Raw genomic sequence first — 10,298 nt, 5'->3', positions numbered from 1 at the left:
CACTCTCAGTCTAGCACGCCCTTCTGTCCCCGGGCGCCACCGATAGGATCTGCTTCCCTTCCATGCCACAGCCTCCCCAGGTCAGGCCCTCTTCTCTCCCTCAGCGGCGCATCCGTGGGCGCCTCGGCCCTGTGCAGCCCCCGGACCTCCTCCTGGCCGGACTATACCGTCCTCAGCTGGGGACAGAGGCCGTTTTGTCCCCGCTTTGGGGCAGGGATGGAGGCTCCGTCCTCGGTGGCCGCCTGCTCGCGCTTTGCTGGAGGAGAGATGAGAGCAAGCTGCAGGGCTGCAGGCAGCAGCTCGCAGAACAAACAGAATTTTTTTTTGCAACTAGAGGGGGAAGCACAGAGCTAAAAATAAAACGAAAAGATCAGTATCTGTCAGTCTGACAGCTGATTGGCTGCTCGGAGATGCATATAATTACCAGCAACTGGCGCTGGGTAGGCAAAGCCCGGAGAAACTGCTGAGATGAGGTTAGGATTTAACCTTTAAATTCTGGAGCCACCGGAAAGCTAGGGGAGACGACGGGCGTCGGTGCTAATGAGGCGGGGGGGGGAGGGGGGGCGGGAGCCGGGGGCACCGAGTCGGGGTCAGGTCCCCGGGCTCGCCCGAAGGCCCGGGGAACCCTCAGCCCGCGCCTCCGCCATCAGACTGGGAGTGCCTCTGATTGGGTGGCTCGGGGGCGGTGGGCCTTCTCCCCGCCCAGCTGGGGGTGGTGTCTTCCGGGAAGTTGGGGGGTCGCACCTGGGAGGGAGGGGGAACTAACTACCCGGGGCTCTGGGGGTCCCAGGCCTCTCCCCAACTGACCCCGTCCCCACCCACATTCCCCTCTCTCTCTGCCTGGTACTAGTAGGGTTTTGTTTGTTTCCTCTGCCCCCTCCCCCCTCAGCTCCTCCTCACCCCCACCCACATCCCAGTCCCTGGCCCATAGCCCCTTCTTCCCGACCTGGCCAAGGCACTCTCAGGCTGGTCCCAGGTTTCCCTAGAGATAGACCAGAGGGGTGTTGCGGTCCTCCCTGGGACTCAGTTTCCCCATATGTAAAATGGGGGCGGCGATGGTAAAACCCGCTCGTTGCCTCACAGGTGCCAGAGAATTTTGCACCCAGTGTTCCCCTTGACCATCCAACCCACTCCAGGGACCAGAGGGTCCTGGTCTCCCCCTGTATGAGCTGGAAGTAAGGACCTGCCTGCCCCCAGGGTGACCTTGGGGACCCAGTGAGCTCCTGCACTTCTTGGGGTGGTGGGAGGAGCCCCCGGCAGCTCCTGGTACCTTCTCTCTCCCCTGTCTTCCTCTGAGCATCTCCACTGGAAGCCCCTCAGCCACAACCATCCTCTGGGTTTCTGACTCAAAGTGGGCCTGAGCAGGGCAGGAACCACAACGCCAGCTGTTGGGCCCATACCCCTCAAAAGGAAACTTCAGGTTCCCTGCTCTGTGGTCTAAGAGGCCAGGCAGAGGCAGGGGTCCCAGGCAGCCACAGACCTGAGGCAAGCAGTGGCCTCAGTGGATAGGCGACCATCCATCCTCAGCAGCTTAGGCCACAGCTTCTCAGACAACACCTTGGAGATGCCACCCTTGGCCTGGGAATGTGCAAAGTGCCTGGGATGAGGGGGGAGTGAGCAGCTCACTGCGGCCTGGCTGTGACTGCCCCACAAGGATGCCAGCGGTGCCCACAGCAGCCCCTAGAAAGTTGCTACTGTGGGCGGGCGTTCTACAGAGGAGGGAACTGAGGCATGGAGCTGAGCAAGGGCGGTGAGTTCTGAGACTGGGCAGCCAGGCCTTGGCTCCCTTGGTGATCTCGACAGGCCCTGGCTGTGTGGCGAAGAGGAAAGGCAGAGGGATAGAGAAGGTTCTGGAACAGCTGTCCTGAGACCTTCCAGGCCTAGCGAGAGCAAGAGGTCTCCATGTAAACAGTTTCTCGGTGATTTCCAGTGTCATAAGTTGCGACACAGTCTTGTAACTGTGCCCCCCTCCACCCCACAGCTTTTCATTTCTTGTCCTAGTGAGGACCTCAACAGCGGTGACAGTGGCAGCTCCTGACTGGGACTCTGGGCACTCAGTGCCGGCCTCAGCGTGGGCTTAGAAAGGCCCCAGAGACCACCCTCCCCCTGTGTTACTCACCACAGCTCCCTGTCAGCTCCAGCCCCAGCCCTGCCGGCCAGCAAAGTTTCCTTCAGATGACCAGACTAAGCAAGGGTCCAGGAGCTAGCCCAACTTGCCAGGAAGCAGCCTGGACTCGTCCATCTGGAGAATCCAGCCTCTGACCCCTGTGCGACAAAGCTGCTTGGGACCAGCCCTCCCATGTGCCTTTGACGGGTGCCCACATACTCCCCCCCCCCCCCCCGTTCCCCAGCCTTCTCCCCTGAGCACACCCAGTGGTCTCCTTACTTCCCTGGGAACTGGATGGCAGTTGGCCAATGCATGTGTATGTGGTACATGTGTGCATGTTTGTGTGGGTGTTTGCACATGTGTTCCAGGGTGCATGTGCTACGTGTTCACACAGAGACTAGAGAGGTCTAGCTTGCTTTTCAGACAAGGGCTCTCACTGAACCCACAACTCTCTGATGGGCTCAGGGGACCTGCTTGGCTGTCTCCTCCTGAGCACTAGAACTTCTGACAAATGCTGCCTGCGACTCCTGGCTGTTATGTGGGTGCCGGGGAGCCAGACTCGGTCCTCTGCAAACCCTCTGCGCACTGAGCCATCTCCCAGCCCTGCCTTTTGTGCGACCCGGTTTAATTCCCGTCTTCGTCGCCATGATTCCCAGTTACAGAAACGTTGGCGGTGTGTGTGGCCTTGCTGTGTGACTACCGGCCAGGGTCACTCACACATACAAGCTGTTGCTGTGGCTTGTCTCTGGAGGGTCTCTGGTTCCGGGGTGGGTGAGAGCGGGAGACTGAGAGCTGGAGGCCATGGAGCGGCCTCGGAGCCTCCCCTCCCCTCTGGGAGTCCTGGCTTCCTGCTCTCCAGCGTGGGGACAGGCTGAAGAGCGGTCAGTGGGCCTCACTCCTGGAGAGTGGCTTCCTGGCTGCCGGGTTTGTAAGGACTGTGCCGAGAGCACACAGTACCTGGGGACGGGCAAGGGTCTGACTCAGGCGTTAGGTGTGTCATGGAGAACCCAGGGCACATGCGCAAACCAGGACAGCTGTGCCATCACTGGCTGAGCAGCCGTATGATGTAGGCCGTGTACATGTCATGCATCGCTGACCAAGACCCTCCTCGTAGGGTGGAGCTGACCAGCCACGGCCCTGCTGCTCGCAGGTTGCCCTTCATGGCAAGTGTATGAGCAGCGGGTAGGGCTGTCGGAGGTGGGCCGTTTGGATCTGGCTGCCAGGATTCTGGGCAGGGGCAGGACAGGGGCTTTGGCCGTCATCCCTGTCCTGTCTCTCTGGCCCGGTGCTGTGCTGGCCACTGTTGTCTTGCTTGGGGAGAAAGACGTCCGTCTCGAAAGTAGTCGCGTTTACCTCCTACCATGGTCCTTATCCTTATGCTTTTCAAGAAGAGGTGGCGTGGTGCTGGTGTGGTGGCAGGGTGGTGGTGTGATGATGGTGGTGTGTGATGATGGTGGTGTGATGATGGTGGTGTGATGATGGTGGTGTGTGATGATGGTGGTGTGATGATGGTGGTGGTGTGATGATGGTGTGATGATGGTGGTCTGGTGGTGGTGGTATGGTGGTAGTGGTGTGGTGGTGGTGTGGTAGTGTTGTGATGATGGTGGTAAGGTGCTGCTGTGGTGGTGGTGGTGTGATGATGGTGATGTGTGATGATGGTGATGTGGTAGTGGTGTGGTGGTGGTGGTAAGGTTCTGCTGTGGTGATGGTATGGTGGTGGTGGTGTGTGTGTTTTGAGACAGGGTTTCACCATGTAGCCCAGGCTGGACTTGAACCCATCACCGCCACCTGTTGTCATCCCCAGTATTAGATAACAGGCATGTGCCACTAAGCCTGACTAAAAAAAGTCTTTTTCAAAGACCTTTCTGAACCACACCCAGTGCCTGAATACTTGCTTGATGCCCGGAGGTGCTCCTGGCCCAGAAAAGGTCAGACAGGGTGACCCACATTGTGAGCCTGTGTGGGGCTTCTCCGTTATTTCTCTGCTGTCGTGATAAAATGCCCTGACAGAAGCCCCTTTAAGGAAGAGGGGTTTTCTTTGCCCAACACACAGCATCTAAGAACATCAAGACAGCAGCAGCCACATCAGAGCCAGTCAGGAAGCAGAGAGCCATGAATGCATCGTGTGACTCAGTTCCTTTTCTCCATTTCAGTCCAAGATCCCAACCAAGGAATGGGGCTACCCAGAGTGGGTGGGTCTTCCCACTCCACCCCCGGAAGTAAGCCTGTCCCCTAGATTCTGTCAGGTTGACAGTGCTAACCATCCCGGAAGCCAAAGCCCCTACTGCCCAGTTTGGCCTTAGCGTCCTGGGGAGTGTGGGGATGGAGGCTCCTGTCCCAGGCTGGGGGACTAGCTCTGTCATACTAAAGGTCCCTGGTATGAGGTACTGGGGCTGCTGGGCCTTAAGTCCTGTCCTGGTTCAGAGTAGAGCCGTGAGCTTGGCAGGGAAGGCAGCCCTGGAGTGTGGGTCCCAGCAGCTGGCACTAGACAAGGTTTGGGGTACAAAGTAGGCATGCCTCTGCCCTAGAAGAGGTACTTCCTAGGAGCAGAGACTCACAAGAAGGGGACCTGTGAAGACGGTGGGGTCGAGAGGGACAGAATATGGCACGCAGTGAGATGTCACAAAGGTCTGCTCCTGGACCTGCTTGTCAGCACTCTCCTAGCTGGAGAGATGGCTCAGTGCCTGAGAGACTTCCTTACTCTCAAGATTCTGATTCAGTTCCCAGCACCCACAGCAGGCCGTTCAACCACCTGTAACAGAGAGGATCTGACACTCCGTCTTCCGCAGACACCTGCATGCACGTGGGGCACACACACACTCATGTGACCTCACACATATGCACAAAAAATAAAAATAAGTGTGGACAGGGTGTGGTGGCACATGCCTATAATCCCAGCACTCAGGAGGCAGAGGCAGGCAGACCTCTGAGTTCCAGGCCAGCCTGGACTATACAGCAAGTTCCAGGACAGCCTGGGCTACATAGTGAGACCTTGTCTTAAAAACAAAAGTCCCATCTGGCACACCAACATTCCTTAGGTCCTTTGTTACAGCAGATGGACTATCTGTCATTTGTTCCCAAAGTGGATGTGTGTGTGTGTGTGTGTGTGTGTGTGTGTGTGTGTGTGTGTGTGGTGTGTGTGTGTGTGTGTGTGTGTGTGGTGTGTGTGGTGTGTGTGGTGTGTGTGTGTGTGGTGTGTGTGTGTGTGTGTGTGTGTGTGTGTGTGCGGTGTGTGTGTGTGTGTTGTGTTTAGCCCTGACTGGCCTGGAACTCACAAAGATTCGCCTGCTTCTGCCTCCAGACAACTGGGATTCGAGGTATGTGCCGCCATGCCCAGCCTCTACCCTACTTTTTGAGACAGGGCCTCTCACTGAACCTGGAGCCACCAACTGGCCAGACTGGCTGGCCAGGCAACTCTAGGTATCCTCCTGCCTCAGCCTTCCCAGAGCTGAGATCATAGATGTATACACTGCCATGCTTGGATTTTGTTTGTTTGCTTGTTTGTTTGTTTGTTTTGTTTTTTGAGACAGGGTTTCTCTGTGTAGCTTTGGTGCCTGTCCTGGAACTCACTCTGTAGACCAGGCTGGCCTTGAACTCACAGAGATCCACCTGCCTCTGCCTCTTGAGTGCTGGGATTAAAGGCGTGCACCACCGCCCAGCTCGGATTTTTTTTTTTAATGTGGGTCCAAGGGATTCCACTCAGTTCTTCTTCATGCTTATGTGGCAAGCACTTGACTGAATCTCTCACCAGCCAGTAATCTTTTAAAATTACATTTACTTATTAATTTACATGTGTAGTATGTGTATGGGCAGGCCCATGTCACAGCAAGCATGTGGAGATCATGGAACAACTTGCTGGAGTTAGTTTCTCTCCTTCCACCATGTGGGTTCCAGGGATTGAACTCAGGTCCTCAGGGTTGGCACAAGGTCCTTTACCCACTGAGCCACCTTGCCTGCCCCTGAGAATCATTTTTTTAAAAATGTGCATTGATGTTTTGCCATGGGTGCTGGGTTGGGTCCCCTGGAACTGGAATTATAGACAGTTATGAGCTGCCATGTGGGTGCTGGGAATTGAACCTGGGTCCTCTGGAAGAGCAGCCAGTACTCTTAACCACTGAGCCATCTCTCCAGCCCTGACAGTCATTTTTAAGAAGCTATTGTGCCCTTCTTCGTAGTGGCTTCCGGAGTGCTCAGAGGTGACTTCCTGTTTGGGATGGAGAAGACATCCTCAGGATCATGGGCTCCGGGGACCTCTGTCACAGGTGGAGGAGATACTTTGGTCTGAAAACTGGGGGAGAGGACAGTTGCCAGTCAGTCAGTGGCAGATACTCCATGTCCAACCTACCTCTGAGTCCACTATGACCTCTGAACTTTTCTGGCGGGTGCATCCAAGGCTTGGAACCCCCTGTGTGGTGAGGTGAGGCTGGGGAGGGAGGGTTGGTCTTCTCTCTAACCAGTGTGATGCTCCGGGGCTGTCTGATCCCCGTCTTGTGCCATGTGTGCCTAAGCTGGGCCTGCTAGCCTCCCCGGCCAAGCTGCAGATGGGTCCCCCACACCCTCCCCAAAGATTGCCAGGGTAGAGAATACAGGAAGGGGGCTGCCTGCAGATCTCTCCATTCCTGTACCTCCCGGTGAGCTGTGGCCATCATGCCTCCTCCAACTTCTTGGCTACCCCCATGGTTGGTGGGGTGAGGTTGGGGTGGGGAAACCCTGACTCCCACCCCGCCTTGCACCCACATCTGGTGTGCTGGGCAAGTGCTTTGCCTCCGAACCAGCTCCTCTGAGAAGCTGGAGAGGCTGGTGGGAGCTGCCTGGGGAGTTCAGAGGCAGTGGCCTCCCTCACACGCGTGAGTGCGCCTTCTTGGCTGGTCCCTCTCGTCATTGCTGAGAGTCTATCCAGCTGTGGTTGCCCCCCAGCCGCCCCAAACAAGCTGGCTGGGTGAGTAGGATCGCCCTCCTTTGGGGTGAGTCAAGAGCTGAGTTGGGGTGTTTGCCACCCTCGGCTTAGCTCCCCCCAGGGAAGGCACAGTTGTTACCAACTGTAAACAACCCCCCCAAACACAGCCAGCCCTCGGGGAAGGTGCAGCCACCGCAGGGACTGTGAGAGAGGAGAGGACTAACACAGGCTCTTACCAGAAAGCCACCGAAGACCCCAATCGCCCTAGGGTAGGTACCACTAGAATAAGCCACTGGCTGGCTGGAGGCACAGTTCCTTGACAGTCCCTGTGGCTTGCCCTGCCTCCCATCTAGGAAGTCTTCCCTCAGCAGGGTGCAGAGAGACCCTGCAGGGTCCTTCTGAATGCTACTTGATGCTGTGTGACCCTGAAAGATGACTCTCCCTCTCTGAGTCCCATTATCTCTTTCCTGGGTTCCAGGTGCCCTGGAAAAGGGCTGACATCCCCAACTCTTCCTTCCCTTCCTCCTCCTCTTCCTCCTGCTCCTCTTCTTCCTCTTCCTGCTCCTCTTCCTCCTGCTTCTGTTCCTCCTCCTCCCCTTCCTCCTCCTCTTCCTGCTCCTCTTCCTCTTCCTCTCTCCTTCTCTCCCCACCCCCCCTTCTCTGCAGCCCAGCCTCGGGCTCACAGTGTAGCTGAGACTGACCTTGAGCTCCTGATCCTCCTGCCTCCACCTCCCGGGTGCTGAGTCCCCACGCCCAGGTAGGGCAGCAGGTCTTTGCCACTGTCCGGACTGTCACAGCCCCTCTAATTTGGGTTTCTGCCCTTCCCACCCTGCCTTACCATGATCCTTCCATGGCTTTCCATGATGAAGGAAGGAAGCAGAGAAAAAGCAGAGGCATGGGGTGGGCTCTCAGGAAATTCAGCGGGGTGCCCCTGTGGGAAGCTAAGCCAGGACCAGAGAACCTAGGAGGAGAGGGGGAGTTGGATGCCTCAGGATGAGGGGCATCTGGAGCCAGCCTTTCCAGGGCTCATCCCAGCTCTCCCCGACCTTATTATGTGCCCCAGATCAGCTGGGGATCTTGTCCAGATTCTGCAGCAACTGGCCTGCGTAGGGCCGTAGGGTTGGTGGGAAACTCCGGAGGGGAAAAGGCTAGGCTGTTTGTACTGCTGAGCAGTGGGGGTTCAATATTTGTGGTCTCCTTCCCTCTCCCCTGCTGCTGCCCCAGGCCCACGGGGGACGGTGGCCAACCTTTGGGGTCTGCAAGGGAAGGCCCTGGGGTTAGAGAACCCAGGGTGCCATGTTAGGAAGGACAGAGCAACTCCAGGAGAGAATTATGCCTGTAACAGAAAAGAAAGATCTCAGCCTTCTAGTGTGCAGACAGAGCTCCGTTCCCACCCCCACAAGGCCCCAGGGACCTGAAAGAATGTGGTTTGCTGAGTGCTGCCTTGCCTCCCTGAAGGGGGTGGATTCAGCCTGAAAAAGTTGCATGTGAAATGAATTTTTCTATATCCAATGCCATTTTCCAGTGGGTCGTGTTTTAAGACCATGGTTGTATTCCCTCAGAAAAATGTCCCTGTGCGTTTTAGAAGCAGCTAGCTCACACAGGGATGAAGATCCCCGTCAAGGGACATGGTGGGGTACAGGACAAACCCTTCTCTGTAAGGGTGCACAGAGTCAAGACGAGACCTCAGTTTGGTCCTGTGTCCCAAAGGATTCTGAGGGCAGGATCCCAGGGCTTCTGAGAAATGCAGGATTAGAACAACTCCCCCAGCCAGAAGGGCCTGCTCGAACAAGCAGAATCCTGGAACTCTTGACCAGGAAGCATGCCATGGTCTGCCTGCTTCCACTAAGAGTAGTTTCCAAAGCGTGTCCTCGGGGTCAGGATGCCTGGGAACGAATTTGGGGAGGCCTGTGGATGACAGCTCTGTTCTGTATTAGTCACCAGCCGATGCATAACACATGACCCCACACTTAAGCACTCTTTACCTCAGTTTCAGTAGATCAGGAATTCAGCTGCAGCCTCACTGCCTGTCCCCAACCTGAGGTCACTGTGGCTGCAGCTGTTGGAAGGGTACGTGCTTCCTACAGACTTGTCTCGTGAACCACAGGGCTGCTTGAGTTTCCTTCCAAGATGGCAGCTGGCTTCCACCAGATTGGGCGATGTGAAAGAGCCTTTTTTTACCACGCCTTGGACAGCACGTTAGCCACCAGCCCTGTTCACTGTGGAAGGAGGCAATACAGCCTGTAAATGCCTGAAGGCAGGAATCATTTGGAGACCATCTTGGAGGTTGGTGACCATGGCAACCATCACGTCAACACAAAGAGAGGTATCTTTCCTGGAGCACATTGTTGGTTTCCTACCATTTAGTGGACATGGCGGCTTGGGTATTAACCAGGGATGTGAACGAAGGAAATGGAAGAAATGGGAACTTATCAGCCACACTGAGCTCCGGGGACAACAGAGGTGACAGGTGCAGAGCCCCATCTCTCAAGCCATATTCGGCCAGGTCATGAGTGCCATGACACCAGGCAACCCTCACCCCGGGCAGCCTGTTCCACCACATTCCCAGGTTAGACCATTCATTTGTAAGCTGTGAGATTGTGTGTGTGTTTGTGTGTGTATGTGTGACTGTGTCTGTCTGTGTGTGTGTTCACAGCTATAGTCACAATAGGATCGTGGGAGAGGACTGGAGCAGAAGGAACTTAGGATGGACCCAAGCCAGGGATAAACAAATAATACAGATGAGATAAAGTATTCATTGATTGTGCTGGGCAGTGGTGGCGCACGCCTTTAATCTCAGCACTAGGGAGACAGATCTTTGAATTCAAGGCCAGCCTGGTCTACACAGGGAGTTCCAGGACAGCCAGGGCTCCACTGAGAAACCCTGTCTCAAACAAAACAAAACAAGATGTGGGGAGATTGAACATAGAAACAGGATGAGGAGTTGGGGCACCTACTGTCAAATCTGAGTCTGCTTGCTACAACAAATGGCCACGCAGGCAGGGGCAGGGCAGGGCCCTGGCTGGGAGGCCAAGTGGTCAATGCTCGTGTCTCTGGGTGTCCCCCACAGCAGTGTCTAAGCCTTACTGATCATTAGCTGTGTATCTCAGGCTAGTGACTTCATGGTCCTCAGTTTCCCATTTATAAAATGGGTGATGCTGAGGTCACCCCTCCCCACACTGTGATTCATATTCAGAGTCAGGGTCTGGACCCAGCCTGAGGACTCCAGATTGCTTCGCCAGAACAACCAGACACTGATTCCATGACACTCCAAGTTCAAGGAGTCCATATAGA

At 55.9% G+C, this 10,298-nt stretch overlaps 1 long non-coding RNA gene across 1 annotated transcript; it reads left to right on the top strand.

Annotated features, from left to right (window-relative positions):
* Nucleotides 1–433: 433 nt before the first annotated feature.
* LOC143272827 (uncharacterized) lies at nucleotides 434–9,911 on the top strand. Its single transcript, XR_013050415.1, has 2 exons — nucleotides 434–473; nucleotides 6,283–9,911. It is a non-coding gene; the product is annotated as an uncharacterized LOC143272827 (long non-coding RNA).
* Nucleotides 9,912–10,298: the final 387 nt, after the last annotated feature.

Source organism: Peromyscus maniculatus, chromosome 4, assembly GCF_049852395.1.
Source record: "Peromyscus maniculatus bairdii isolate BWxNUB_F1_BW_parent chromosome 4, HU_Pman_BW_mat_3.1, whole genome shotgun sequence".
NCBI lineage: Eukaryota > Metazoa > Chordata > Mammalia > Rodentia > Cricetidae > Peromyscus > Peromyscus maniculatus.
This window is presented reverse-complemented; position numbering and strand designations above follow the sequence as displayed.